Source organism: Harmonia axyridis, chromosome 2, assembly GCF_914767665.1.
Source record: "Harmonia axyridis chromosome 2, icHarAxyr1.1, whole genome shotgun sequence".
NCBI classification, from domain to species: domain Eukaryota; kingdom Metazoa; phylum Arthropoda; class Insecta; order Coleoptera; family Coccinellidae; genus Harmonia; species Harmonia axyridis.
The window spans coordinates 2472613-2488060 of record NC_059502.1 but is presented as its reverse complement, the minus strand read 5'-3'; positions in this window follow the sequence as shown (position 1 = coordinate 2488060).

Genomic DNA, 15448 nt, shown 5'->3' with positions numbered 1-15448 from the left:
TATTCCCCCGAATTACACTCGTGCATCAAAATGACCGGATAATTTCGCATTCCAGCGTGTTTTCTTTGAAAAACTGCATTAGGTCATCAGAAAGAGCCCTCCACTTTCGGTGTCGGGCTCTTTCTCCAAAAATGAAAATGAACTCATGCAGTTTTTTGTGACAACACGATGTAATACAAAATTATCGTTAATTTTGATGTACTTGTGCAATTACTTACGATAACCGGTTTGCTAGATACATCGAATGAAATACCAGAAAATGCCGGAGCTCAAATGAAAAATATTTAGATCTGACTGAGGTTATTTTACTAATCAGTCCTCTTGGATTCAATCTGATTGGGAATTGAACATAGACCCTATGTATCTATAGAATTTCCTGAAGGAATATACTAATAATAGTTAATTGCATGCTATGTAATGGCCAGATCACTGATTTTGTTTATACAGGGTATAAAACAAAATATAACACAGCAAATTCTTTTGATACCTAGGATTCTCCTCATAGCTGTGCCTTTGACAGGTTTTATGACTTTCAAATTGATATATTGAGATGAATTCGATTGAATTTTTCATACTAATGTAAGTGATTTGACCATAAATTTAGAATTGCCTGAATTAATGTGTTATTTTGGAAAAGATTTTGTCTCTGGAATGGTCTGAATGTAAAAAATGCTTATTCTTAATCACTCACTCATAGTTCTTTCCTTAAATGTGAACGGACATTATGTCTCCATAAAATTCCCAAAAGGATCAATTATTTTCCTAAACTTCGCTGTTTTGTTTCATCATCATCACTGTTAGCATCTATCAGGGTGGACCAGACATCATAAATCTATAACAGAAATCATATTATTCGTCTTATCAACACCGTACGTTGAAATAATTCATAATACAAAACGTAACCAGTGTAATAAACATGCATAAAGTACTTTAGAAATGAATAAAATATTATTTCGTACTACAATTCATAAAATTTCATTTTCACCCTTATATGATCTTACTGTAAATCCTACTTTTTATTACTCACCGATAGTGCTTTTCTCAATGTACAATGAAAAATTCTGGAATTTCTTCTTTTCCTGAAATTTGCTGCTTTGTGTCTTATTCATCATCATTCAATTATCGTCCCTCAAGTATCAGATCTGATGAAACATAATAAATCTATAACAGAAAACATATTCAGTATCATCAACACTATTTGATCAAATAAATAATAAAACCAAATATAACTTTCATGAAAAAGGTGCAAAAAATACCTTAGAAATAACTATCTGGAGAAAAATTGATTGATTCAGATTATATCTGGTATTTTTGCAAGTCAGTCTCATAGACTAATAATTCAGTTCACAAACAACCATCGATTGGTAGGCGGAGTTTCGTCATTCCAGCAAACTATGATCCAAAGTAACTAGAGTAGTGAAAATTCAAAACTATGCAATATGCCAATCTATGGTTCAATTTCTCTACTCCGTCATGTTATAAAAATCGACGCATGCTTAGAGGAATTTTCTAAATTACATTTGTATATCAAATATTCAAATGATAACAAAACTTGTAAAAGAGTAATCTATGATTCTATAAAAAACATAATTCCTCTTTTCAATTTCCAGTTTACCAGAAATCAGAATAAAGTAATTTGCAAATACCTTTGCCCACGAATTTGAAACTGCCAACGTCATTGCATGATTTCTGGAAGATCTTTATTCCTTTTCTGATCTTACTGTAAATAATACCTTTCATTCTCCGATTAGTCTTAAGGCAGGCACATTTCATCATTGAACAATTCAAAAGGATTCCTTTTTTTCCTGATTTTGTTGCTTTGTATCTTCATCCTCACTGCTAGCAATTATATTAAGTTCGACGAAACATCGTAAATCTAAAACACAACATTATTTGGGTTTCAGTTGATAGTGGAAGATAATATCAAACGTACCTTACGTATAAAAAGGAGCAAAACATACCTTAAACATAACTATCCGGAGAAAAATTAATTGATTCAGATTAACTCTCGTATATTTGCAAGTCAGTGTCATAGACTAATAATTCAGTTCACTAAGAACCATCGAACGATAGGCGGAGTCAGTCAGTTTTGAGCAAACTTTGATCGAAAGTAACTAACGAAGTGAAAATTCAAAATTCAATTGAGTATACTATTCTGTGGTTGAATTTCTCTACTCTGTCACGTTACAAAATCGACGCATGCTTTGAGTATGATTTACTTTTGAATGTTGTTGATGAGATCAGCTTGTAATTATATTTTATATTAATACTTGGAATTTCGAATCTGTCAGTTCCGTGGTCACAGATTTATGGAGGAATTTTTCGGTATTTTTCTTGAGTTTTTTATGATTTTGGTTGAGCGATCATGAGATCGACGGAATTGAGACATTTGATTATAATAATGTTCATATGAAATATTAATTTTGAGTTACGTATAAAATTTCAAGCTGATGATAAAATCCGAATCATAGAAAATTCAAGAAGAATATTGGAAACGAATACTGAATACTTCTATGATTACAGATCCCATTTGGTTGAAATTTGGCTTGTATATACAGGGTGATTCACTGGGATGGCCTATTAGACGTTTATGGAAAACTTCATAATTTTGAGCTCAAAATTTGCATATTGGGTTTTGAGACAATGATCTTTCTCCCTGAAATATTTTCAGATCTCTACAACTTCCGGTTTTACCGGAAATAGACTACTACCTCCTTATTTCAAATGACACACCCACTATATTATGGCATCATAAGATAGCGTTTTTAAGAAGAGGACTCATATTTTTTTGAATTTTTCGGCAGAAAAAGCTTTTTTCGAATTTTTTTTCTTCAATTCTGCAAATACATAGTATTATATAGGGTGTTTTTTTTCGAGCTATATAACTTTAAGTTGGCATTACTTTTTGAGATGGCGACCGATTTAACAACTGTCAAGTGATTTATTCTCAGTTTGGTTTGGCAATTTATCATGAATAGACTCACGCCTACACAACGCTTGCAAATGTGCTATTTTATTTCGAAAATAATGGTTCTGTGCGGAATACGTATCGCGCACTACGTCCATTTTATTATGTTTAGCGATGAAGCGCACTTCTGGTTGAATGGCTACGTCAACAAACAAAACAGCCGCATTTGGAGTGAAACAAATCCTCAAGTGTATGTCGAAACACCGTTACATCCAGAAAAACTGACAGTTTGGTGCGCTTTATGGGCTGGTGGAAACATTGGTCCATACTTCTTCAAACACGATGATGACCAGAACGTTACAGTCAATGGTGATCGGTATAGAGCCATGATTACTATCTTTTTCATTCCTGAATTGAACAACCATGATGTCCAGGAGCTGTAGTTCCAACAAGACGGCGCAACATGTCACACAGCTCGTACCACAATCGATTTATTGAAAGACACGTTTGGTGACCGCCTAATTTCACGTTTTGGACCTGTGAATTAGCCCTCAAGATCTTATGATTTAACACCGCTAGACTACTTTCTGTGGAGCTATGTAAAGCCATTGGTCTATGCGGATAAGTCACAAACCTTTGACCATTTGGAAGACAACATTCGGCTTTTTATTGCCGATATACGGCCACAAATGTTGGAAAAAGTCATCGAAAATTGGACGTCCAGATTGGACTACATCCGAGCCAGCCGTGGCGGTCATATGCCAGAAATCATATTTAAAATGTAATGCCACAAGATTATCTTGCTGATAAATAAAATTCATGCCAATCGAATAATCCATCGTTGTTTTATTGCAATTTAAAGTTCTATAGCACTAAAAAAACACCCTTTATATCCATGACTAGAAGTGCTACAAAACTAATTCAGGTTCGAAACCATCAAATCACCCTAGAACATCAAATCCATAAGCGATGGAAGTCTCCGGTTCGCCTGATCACCTCCAAAACTCCAAAACGCCTACGAAATTGAGCATGAATTCCCAACGTCATATCCACATGCGAAAACCGAATGCTCACACTCGAAGAAGCCCATACAGAAACCTGCATTCCTAATGACGCATCAGGAGACTAGCAGCGCCTCAAAACCCACGCAGGGGAATCAGCTGACAGACCAAGCGGGGCAGGAAAGGTGGGGGTAGCCGCCAGTTCTTCCGCATTTAATATTTATTACCCCGAGTGGTTTGATAAATTATGTTGTGCTCGGTATGATGGATGCGAATTAGGCTAAAAAGTTTCGTCAGCTTTTCATCTGCACAACACACGAAACTCGTTAGATAGTGGGCTCGGAGTGATATGTTGGGAGAATTCATTTTTGAGTGCAGCGGATCCGTCATGTGTTTAGGGGTATTTTAATTATGTGTGCCAGACAATGGGCGTCCTGACTCGGCGTTTCCAGGGCTTGCCAGGGGTTTGGGTTTTCTTTTTCGTTCGTGGCGTCGGAGGGAGAAGTTCACGTCTTTCTTTTTCGTGGAAAGGGAGATGTAGGGAACATTGTTTTACAAATTGTTTTATTTTCTTTGAAGAAAAAAAAGATTGGCTAGACACTTTATTCATTTATTTTGTACCCATAACAATTCTAAAGGAGATCGTCTACTATATCAGCAAGATGGATGTAGGTAGACATAAGATCCTTGGATATTTGGTGAATATTTAGGTTTGGCTGGTCCAGATGTGTTTTTCTGAGGCTCGCTAGTTCTGGATACTCACAAGGTCCCCAAATTTAATTTGATGATAGGCCAATATGATACAGAGAATACTCATCCTACAATAGCTAAGCCCGTGGCAGCTTCATGTGCTTCTTTATGTGAAAATGAAATAATTTCACTAATCTCTTTTTTTGCTCAAACCTAGGTGTATCTATTCAGAGGAATCTTTTGTTCGTGAACTTCTTTTCTGAAATTGCTGCCCTGTAGTGTTTTTGTCCAAGAACACAGCATTGTTTAAGCCAAGCTTGCCTTCGATACCACTATAATCTGGTATCAATAGTAGAGCCACTTTTCGTCTTTCACCTCAATAGCTACATAAAAGCCCCAATCTCCAATAAAGGTGGAAATAGTGAAGCTAATATTCAAGACAGAATACCAAAGGACAAAACAACAATTGAAGCACACAATTACATACTTATCAAGAAAGAAAATGGTTAATTACTACTCAAAAATTCGAAGTATAGACTTTTAAAGGAGGATTTGTCGAAGATCAAGATTGGAGAGAGTGAAAAATGCTCGAAGGCAGATGAACATCGACAGAGAAAATATCATGACGTAGATAGGAAACAATTGACATGGTTTGAACATACAGAACAATGGAGGAAATAAACATGACTAAGAAAAGTGTAAGGGTGGGTATCTTCAGAAAGGCAGAAGAGAGGTAGACCAAGACGGAATTGACAGAAGTATTTGAAAACTGGAAGTGGAATAGATATTCTGATATACAGCTTCTTTTGTCTCTTTTCTATTAAGCTGGCTCTCGTTTGTCCTGATGTGTGAAGACGGAGATCTTATACCAGAGCACCAAAGCTAAATGTTGACATCCGCAGGAATTTCTGGTAATTGGTAGCAGAAGTGAATTGTATTCACTTGTTCTCAAATATAGTTTCTTCTTTCACCAACATCCACTCAAATCAAAACGATAGAGATAGACAATATTTTCTTTTCAAACATTCTGTTCATTATAAGGGCTGATTTTTTGTGTGTATCTACTTCATCTGAATTTTTGTTGTTTTGTAATTACCTAACAAACAATTCATGAATTATTGCAAGTAACAGGGTTACCACATTCATTTCAATATCCCAAAGAACCAATTGAAGTCATGAATCCTCATCAATGCTCATTGTTTTCCTTACCCTCACCATCTTCACCAAACCACAAAAGTCTGAAAAAAGCCTCCCCCACCAATCAAAAAACCCACCCCGAAAAACAAACCCACCAACACTCAATCTTACCGCAGATTTGTCAGCAATAAAACCAGCGTTGATTTCCGATCAGCAACGCTCTCGATTTGTCGATCGAAGACAGCCCAGACGCGGCCTGAAAAGGGAACAACTAATAGCCGAGATAAATCATGGAACAATATGTAATGAACCTGATCGGGCGCAACGGCCACCACACGATAAAACAGCGAATCTCCTGGGCCAAGTGAAACAGGGGCGCTCATCCCTGATTGGAAACTTATCCGGGACTGTATCTTCAAAGTTATTACGTGAACGAAATATAACTGCCGGGACGTATTTTTCCAGGGCATAAATCTACCCGGATTCCGGGCCAACGAATTTTCATCTTGAAACGCTGCAAATTTCGACTTTTTATTTGTTTCCAGATGATGAATTGTATACACAAACAGAATGAACCTTGGCGGCTGGATATAGAGGAGGTAAGGAGAAGAGGGGGGGTTTTGGAACATATCGGAGTGCGCTGGAAATTAATTTCGTTGCTACAGGGGTGGCTTGCGTGGTTGTTTTTCGCGTTTTAGATCTGGGTTAGATGAAGAGAGTAATATGCGGGTTAATACGTTGGGGCACTGACGTTGAGTCAACAAACTCTATGTGGTTGAAATCTACTGGAAATAATTCCTATTGGATGTAGGGTTGAATGAGCTAGAAAACTGCCACCCTTTAGATCTTTGTTTTCTATATGCAATATAGCACTTGTTAAGAAGCCTTGACAATTCCTAAAGAATTCTATTAGCCTATAGGCAAATTTGACAACATTCCTGAAAGCCTTGCCTATCATTCCATGAGAATTTGGGCTTAGATTAGATTTAGAATAGGGGAGGGCCAGTAACCTCGTAAGCACCTTGATCTAAAGATCTTTTGTGCATCCCTACGCTTTTTACCAGTCAAGCAAAATTGTCTCAATGAATTTATCACCTTTCTGTGGGCTACTAAAATCCAAGAGCCAAGGTATTGTGCCTCTTTCGATTGACAGCTTCATATTCGCATAGCAAGTGTTTGACTAACTCAGGGGCTTCTTGATAGAAACGACATGTGTCCTCATACGCTTTTCCCTTGTTATTCAATTAATACCCCACAGGACAATGTCCAGAGAATGCGCTCGTCAGTTTCCTCAGTTCCTGTTTTCTGAGTGAGGTAACTTTTTAGTCCAGCTCTTCGAGTAGGAGGATTTAGGCTTGCCGGTTGTTTTTTTTTTAGGTCTGTCCAGCTCCATTAGATACCTAGTCCAATTTACAGAGGTCTGTCGAACAGCCTATACGGTAAAAGAGGTACTACTAGTGACAGTGCGACATAAACAACATCTCAATATCATAAGTATCGAACGCCCTATACAATTAATTGAGCAATCAGGCAGCTTTAACTAGAGGCTAAGTAGAACTTAGAGATTACTATATCGGTGTTACCATCTGCTGGACCTGAGCCTTTCTGTGAGCTAGTAAAATACCAATATAAGGCAGTAGTCCAGAAATGGGAGTTGAATAATAGGATAACCCACTGGACAAACACCCCTGGACTTACTCAGGCCAAGAAATTCTTGATGCTTTCACCTACCTACGCTGTCACGAGCCGAGCTCCAGGTGATGGTAGGACTGGTGACGGGGCACTGTCGGTACAAACATCATTTATACCGTGTGGAAGAGTCAGCACACACAGAGCTTTGCAGGCTCTGTGGATCGGAAGCAGAAACAGCGGAACACTTGGTATGCAAGTGTCCAGAGTTGGCTGGCCTCAGAATCATCCATATGGGGAAGCCGGTCCTGGATACATGGGAGGTAACAGCTGAGGCCCCTGAGGAGATTGTCAGTTTTATCAACGTCATTGACGACCTCCTCAGGTTTCCATGAATGAGTAGGGTAGAAAACAAAAGATCGACATGGTTGCAGTTCCCGGAATGCTTACCGAGCCACAACGATCCCATTTCAAATAATAATAATAATAATAATAATAATAATAGTGTCGCCACCTCTGTAGGTCTGGTGGATCCTTCGTTTTGATTTTTTCAAATGTGGGAGCATTGCTTTCAAATTTTTCATTGTGCAATCATGAACTTCATCTATTAGTATGCATTAAAACCAACTCAGAATCACCTTATTACATCGTACATCAATATCACTCACAAAATGAATTAATTTCGCCACCCCTCCTTGCATTCTCATTAATCTAATGCAGCTGGAAGACAACTGCCAAAAGATTGCTTATAATTGCTATCTCAATTCCAACGCAGAAACAGACTATCACCAGCCAACTATGCCCCAGCCAAGTAATTATTCGATTGGTTTCATCCACTAATACCATAATCGTCCTAATTGAAATTGCTGCAAATGCTGTCGGATCTCGTTCAGCACCTAACGTTCGGCTGTTCGTTAGCCGAGAAGTTCATCAGGCAGCCCGAGGGTAGCCGAACGGAGGCGCATTCATCAGTAAATTGGACAGACAAAGTGCGTTTACAAACTCTGGAAGAAAACTTGATGAATTATCAAGTAGGTCAGATGAATTTGGAACTTGCGTATCTCTTGTTTCTGCTCGTTGGACTCGGACTGAAATTGAAACGTTATATTCCTTTGGAGGATGTGATGAGGCAGGGAGATGAAAATGATTCAGTTTAGGGTGGAGGAAGTTGATCCGGAAGTTGGAGCCAACTGGGTATTACCTGCTCCTCTTTCAACTTGGTCTTTTGTTCGCCAGTCGACTGAGCAAGGAGTTGATGAGTCATTTTACATCGGTCGAGAACGAATAACAAGTGCTTCAGGAAAATCGTTTACAATTTTGAAGTTCAGTTGTGGTTCAATCCTCGTTTCGAATTGTCGTAATTTCTTTTTCAACGTTTGAGCTTTGTCTATTGAGTGAAAATAAAATTAAGCAAACTATTTCGGTCTGATATGTTGGATTTTGTAAATTATTCCACTGGTATTTAAACAGTTGACAGTGAGATAACCTGGGTGACTTTTTCGAGGTATATAATTTTAAGTTGGCATTACTGTCCAAGATGGCGACCGATTCAACAGCTGTTAAGGGATTTATTCTCAGTTTGGTTTGGCAATCGATCATGAATAGACTCACGCCTGAACAACGCTTGCAAATAGTGCAATTTTATTTCGAAAATAATGGTTCTGTGCGGAATACGTATCGCGCACTACGTCCATTTTATTTTGTTTAGCGATGAAGCGCACTTCTGGTTGAATGACTACGTCAACAAACAAAACTGCCGCATTTGGAGTGAAGCTAATCCTCAAGTGTATGTCGAAACACCGTTACATCCAAAAAAACTGACTGTTTGGTGCGCTTTATGGGCTGGTGGAATCATTGGTCCGTACTTCTTCAAAAACGATGATGGCCAGAACGTTACAGTTAATGGTGATCGGTTTAGAGCCATGATTACTAACTTTTTCATTCCTTAATTGAACAACCATGATGTCCAGGAGCTGTGGTTCCAACAAGACGGCGCAACATGTCACACAGCTCGTGCCACAATCGATTTATTGAAAGACACGTTTGGTGGACGCCTAATTTCACGTTTTGGACCTGTGAATTGTCCTCCAAAATCTTGTTATTTAACACCGCTAGACTACTTTCTGTGGAGGTATGTAAAGTCATTGGTCTATGCGGATAAGCTACAAACCCTTGACCATTTGGAAGACAACATTCGCCGTGTCATTGCCGATATACGGCCACAAATGTTGGAAAAAGTCATCGAACATTGGACGTCCAGATTGGGCTACATCCGAGCCAGCCGTGGCGGTCATATGCCAGAGATCATATTTAAAATGTAATGCCACAAGATTATCTTGCGGATAAATAAAATTCATGTCAATCGAATAATCCGTCGTTGTTTTATTGCAATTTAAAGTTCTAGAGTTCTAAAAAAAACACCCTTTCTTTTCAAATCCACAATTTTACTATATCATTATGAATGTATATTATATTGAATGAAATATATTTATTCGAGTGTTTCTCGATTGCATATGCAGATTTGAATATTTGGAATCTGATTTTTTCCTAGTTGTCGAATTTATAATAAGCAGAATATTTATTTTTTTCTGTTTCTACCTGTTTGGCAACTTTTGCTCTCCTAGTGTCATCGGTTGTTTCACGTCGTTTTGCAGGCTTGAAGTTTGTTTTATGAATTTCTGATATATTTAGGTATCTATTTCAATATATTTTGAGTTAATATGAAACACTGATTCTCTATGGGACATAAGAAGTGATATGTTTTCATTTCCGCGCACTTCATGTCAAATTTGAGAGCTCATGTTGGGGTCAAAATTTGCTCACTGAAAATGACATATGCTCCTTATATCTATGTTTGTTACTCTGAGGTATAAACCAATTCAAAAACTTAGGATGTAATTCAAAACATCAACCAATAAATCCCGTTGAAACACCAATATGACACACATAACGACCAATACGTCACATCACCTCTGACACTATCTAATTCGACCACAACATCCACGAAAGATCAACACATCAAACTCCCCTGATTCCCATGTCAAAAACGACATTTACAACCCCTAAAAAATCCCACGTCACATCTCTCGCCCATACGTCACAATAAATAACCGAAGCTCTTGAACATAATTGCGGCACCTGAACAACAACAAATCGTACTATATTTCAAAATTAGCAAGGTGAAGCGAGCTGTTGCAATTTCGCCAAACAGAACTGAGCCTCTTTCCGGGGAGATTAAATCATTTGCGTCAAATGTTTTATGGCTTTCCGATCCGAGTCTCTAATTTACGACGTACGTATGCAAATCAACCCTAATTTATTGCGGCAGGATATCCAGGGTTTTTTTTTTTTTGGCGATCTCGCCCCCCCTATTATGATAGCCCATGTGCAGTCCGCGTGGAGAGCAGCGATTAACAACATCCATGGCGATCGGCCGTGTTCACTTAGCTGATCTGGATGTTGAATGGATGGAATTTTGTATGGATGCGCGCCTCTGGATATTCCAATTTGGTGGCATTTGCATTTTTTACACATGGAGATGGGCTGGGGAGGTCGGAAGAACGGTTTTGGCTAATTTGTTAGTGTTTGTTGATGGCGATTTCTTAATTGGTCTACGAGTGTTGACTTAACTCGATGAATTAATGGAGCTTGTACGTTTTATACAAGATGATACACCACGATAGCCTATTAGATCTTTAGGGAAAACTAATCATAATTCAGTGCCGAAACTTTGCACGTAGGGGTTTCAAACAATGAACTTTCTACCTAATATATTTTCAGATCTCTACAACTTCCAGTTTTACCGGAAATATTGTCCCAAACCTGCAAATTCACAGCACAAAATTGTGATTAGTTTTCCATAAACGTCTAATACACCTTCGCCATGGATCACCCTGTATGAGTATCATCGGTTGTAATTTTTAGAAGAGTGGTTATTCACTGACAGATCAAGGGATGTGATTTTATTTCGAAAGTGTTGATTTATCATTTCTTCTTTAATGAAGGAGAAAATATGGTAAGTGAGCCATCTATCACTAGCTGTCTATACGTGCGCTCAATAGTGTCTTCAAAGAAACCTCGAAGGGGAGCTTATTTATATCACTATGGATAGCCAGCTGAGGTCCCTGGAATAATCTGGCAAGAGATCTCTGCTGACATGGAAATGTGGTTATACCATAAAACAAATGACCAATGCAATATACATATATATTCTTTTGAGATAGAGCAATACAAAAATTATCAACTTCAAACAACGAAGCATGTGTAGATGTAATTTCAATATGAGCAGAGGAAATGTAAACGGGGCATCATACATTTCAACGTATAATACAAGAGAACAAATAAAAACCTCAGCAAAAACTCTGTCTCCCGTATCGGTGTAGTGACTGATTTGTGTAAACGTTTACAGAATAAGCGGGCATATTTATATTCAAGGGCTTCCTCTTCAACCAAAACAAAATTTTCTCCATCCTCTCTCTTCACCAATGGTTGAGGACTGTATAATTTAATCCTAAAACAAAAAAAAAGAACCAGAAAAGAGTACTAAATATTAGTTTCCATTATATCGATTTGAAGGTGCCAACCCATTCTAACAAAGAATTTGAAACTGAATGGATAGCTTGGAAACCACCATGAAATTTATAAATTGGACAATTATTCACCAAGTGGCAAATGGTTTTTTCTACACCACACTCACATAGTGGGCTATCAATAAAATGTCATTTGAAGAGCATACTATTACAACGACCATGACGACCAGTCTTTAAAATACACCAAATTTTCCTAGGAATATTGAAACCTAGAACACTTTCTGAAGGATCAACTCTACTAAGGGTACCTTGGCATTGCGGTATTGGAGGAACTGAAAAAGACGATGAACTTACGAAAAGAGCATCAAGGTTAACACCTGTGTGTCCTGAGCCTTCAGTGAGCCCTCTGAAGGAACACTCCTGGTCTTGCTCAGGGGAAGAAATTTGTGGTGCTTTCACCGATCTATACCAGGATTCTCTTTAAGCTACCACGAGCTGAGCTTCGGGTAATGGTGGGACTGCTGACAGAACTCTGTCAATGCAAATATATTTGTATCGCATGGGTAAGTCAGCAGATGAGATTTGCAGGCTCTGTGGAGCGGAGGTAGAAACAGCTGAACATAGTCAGATTTGGATACTCACGAGGTGTCATTCAAGGCTCCTAGAGATGTCGTCGGTTTCGTTAACAGCATCGACGGCCACCTAGGTTTTGTAAGTCTACCTTCTTTGCCTGAGGGCTGTAATAACGATGAATACATTTTGTTCTAATTCGTCAACGTCCACCGCTAGTAATAGGGATCTTAAATCAGAAAACCTTGACTAATACAGCTATTAGAATTCTATGGTTTGTTAAAAAAAAACATTTCAAAAATAAGAGGATTGAAAAGAGAATTCCCATCTTCAAAGAGTATACAGAACCGATCAAATTCTTAGGAAAAAATTGATATCGGCTCAAGATGTCAATATGAATATTTTCTTAGCAACCTTCATACACACCATCAACCCAGGAATCCTCTTATGAAATTTCTTTTAACGATCAACTGTGACATCTTCGATATAAACATAAATTCCATCTTTCATCCCACGGCACAAACTCAATACCGACAATATATAGGCAAAATATCCGTGAATACTCACGAAATATGGAGGCATATATATTCTGATCCCAGTATTGTGTCGGATCGTTTCACCTCACTGATTTTCCTCAAAGAATTTCATTTAAACTTGAAACCTCCCAGGAATATATCGGTGAAGGGCAGAGAGGGGATTTCAGCATTTCATCAACAACGGTCGGAACGCTAGCCCCATCTAGGTTTCGGTGGTGGTCGCCACCAGAGCTATTTTATTGCCTTTCATCGTCATAATTCTTCTTCTTTATTGTTTTAAGGGACGCTTGCTAGGGTTCGAATGGCCATCTGATTAGTTCATGGGACCTCTGGGTCAAGGTTTTCGGGGTTGAAGTGTCGAACGATGAATATTAAGGGAGGGTGGGATTATTTAGATCTGATTTATGTCTACGTTGGCGTGGAGAAGTGTCAGATTAGGTTGCCAGAGCTTGCTTCGCACATTTGGTCGGTCTATGGGTTGGAGAACTTCGAATATACTTTGTGCTGTTTCTCTGTGATCGATAGACTGGAAGATTTCCGTTGATTACTAAAGGGTGTTTTTTTTTTGAAGCTATAGAACTTTAAATTGCAATAAAACAACGATGGATTATTCGAGTGACATGAATTTTATTTATCCGCAAGATAATCTTGTGGCATTACATTTTAAATATGATTTCTGACATATGACCGCCACGGCTGGCTCGGATGTAGTCCAATCTGGACGTACAATTTTCGATGACTTTTTCCAACCGTTGTGGCAGTATATCGGCAATAACACGGCGAATGTTGTCTTCTAAATGGTCAAGGGTTTGTGGCTTATCCGCATAGACCAATGACTTTACATAGCCCCACAGAAAGTAGTCTAGCGGTGTTAAATCACAAGATCTTGAAGGCCAATTCACAGGTCCAAAATGTGAAATTATGCGGTCACCAAACGTGTCTTTCAATAAATCGATTGTGGCACGAGCTGTGTGACATGTTGCGCCGTCTTGTTGGAACCACAGCTCCTGGACATCATGGTTGTTCAATTCAGGAATGAAAAAGTTAGTAATCATGGCTCTATACCGATCACCATTGACTGTAACGTTCTGGCCGTAATCGTTTTTGAAGAGGTACGGACCAATGATTCCACCAGCCCATGTAACGGTGTTTCGACATACACTTGAGAATTAGCTTCACTCCAAATGCGGCAGCTTTAATTGTTGACGTAGCCATTCAACCAGAAGTGCGCTTCATCGCTAAACAAAATAAAATGGACGTAGTGCGCGATACGTATTCCGCACAGAACCATTATTTTCGAAATAAAATTGCACTATTTGCAAGCATTATTCAGGCGTGAGTCTATTCATGATGAATTGTCAAACCAAACTTAGAATAAATCATTTGACAGCTGTTAAATCGGTCGCCATCTCGAACAGTAATGCCAACTCAAAGTTATATACCTCGAAAAAAACACTCGTTAGTTATGTGGTCTCCAAGAGTGCAATTGGCGCATGGATATATGAATGTTCAAGAGCTGCTGCCTACCGTATTCTTAGACTTCATACAACATTCATTATAACAGTTAGGTAGTGTATGTAGACAATTGAAAATCAGAACTCACATCCACCAAAAAAAAAAAAACTTTGTCGAATGATTAACGACAAGAAATCCAACGGAAAGTTTCTGCTAAGACTACATTTACCATTTTCTCTCGCCATATTCTTTGTACTTCCACTGTTGGGCGATGAACTCTCAGAAAGTTCTGCGGACTCCCGAACTTTTAAATCTGTTCTTTTTCGTATCAGCCTCTTACACTTTGTATAAGTATGCAGTAAGTGTCATTATGCTGATAGCGCCCATTTAGAAATCGAATTCGTAGTGCTGAAAGGTTGGTTCAACCCCGAAGAAAGTTGAAATGTATTCAACGTTGAAAAAATTTTCAATCGATTCGAAAACCGAATTAAGTTGGGATCTGAACCTTTTTCTTATTTGAGAAGTGATAATGTGATACTTCAGAAAACTGCTTGCTTAAGAGTTTGGGATAATCGTGTAGATCCATCCCTGAGATATTCCAGGAATTGTAAAATTGGTAGGACTTTATCTGAAGGCCTCTTTGATTCACTAGCTTTAAATAACGAGAGTACCTACAAGTATCACTCATGAAGGTGACTGTGTTCACTTAGACAGTAGAATCTCTCTATTTAACGAGTGTTTTTTTTCGAGGTATATTACATTAAGTTAGCATTACTGTTCAAGATGGCGACCGATTTAACAGCTGTCAAGTGATTTATTCTCAGTTTGGTTTGACAATTCATCATGAATAGACTCACGCCTGAACAACGCATGCAATTTTAGTTCGAAAATAATGGTTCTGTGCGGAATACGTATCGCGCACTACGTCCATTTTATTTTGTTTAGCGATGAAGCGCACTTCTGGTTGAATGGCTACGTCAACAAACTAAACTG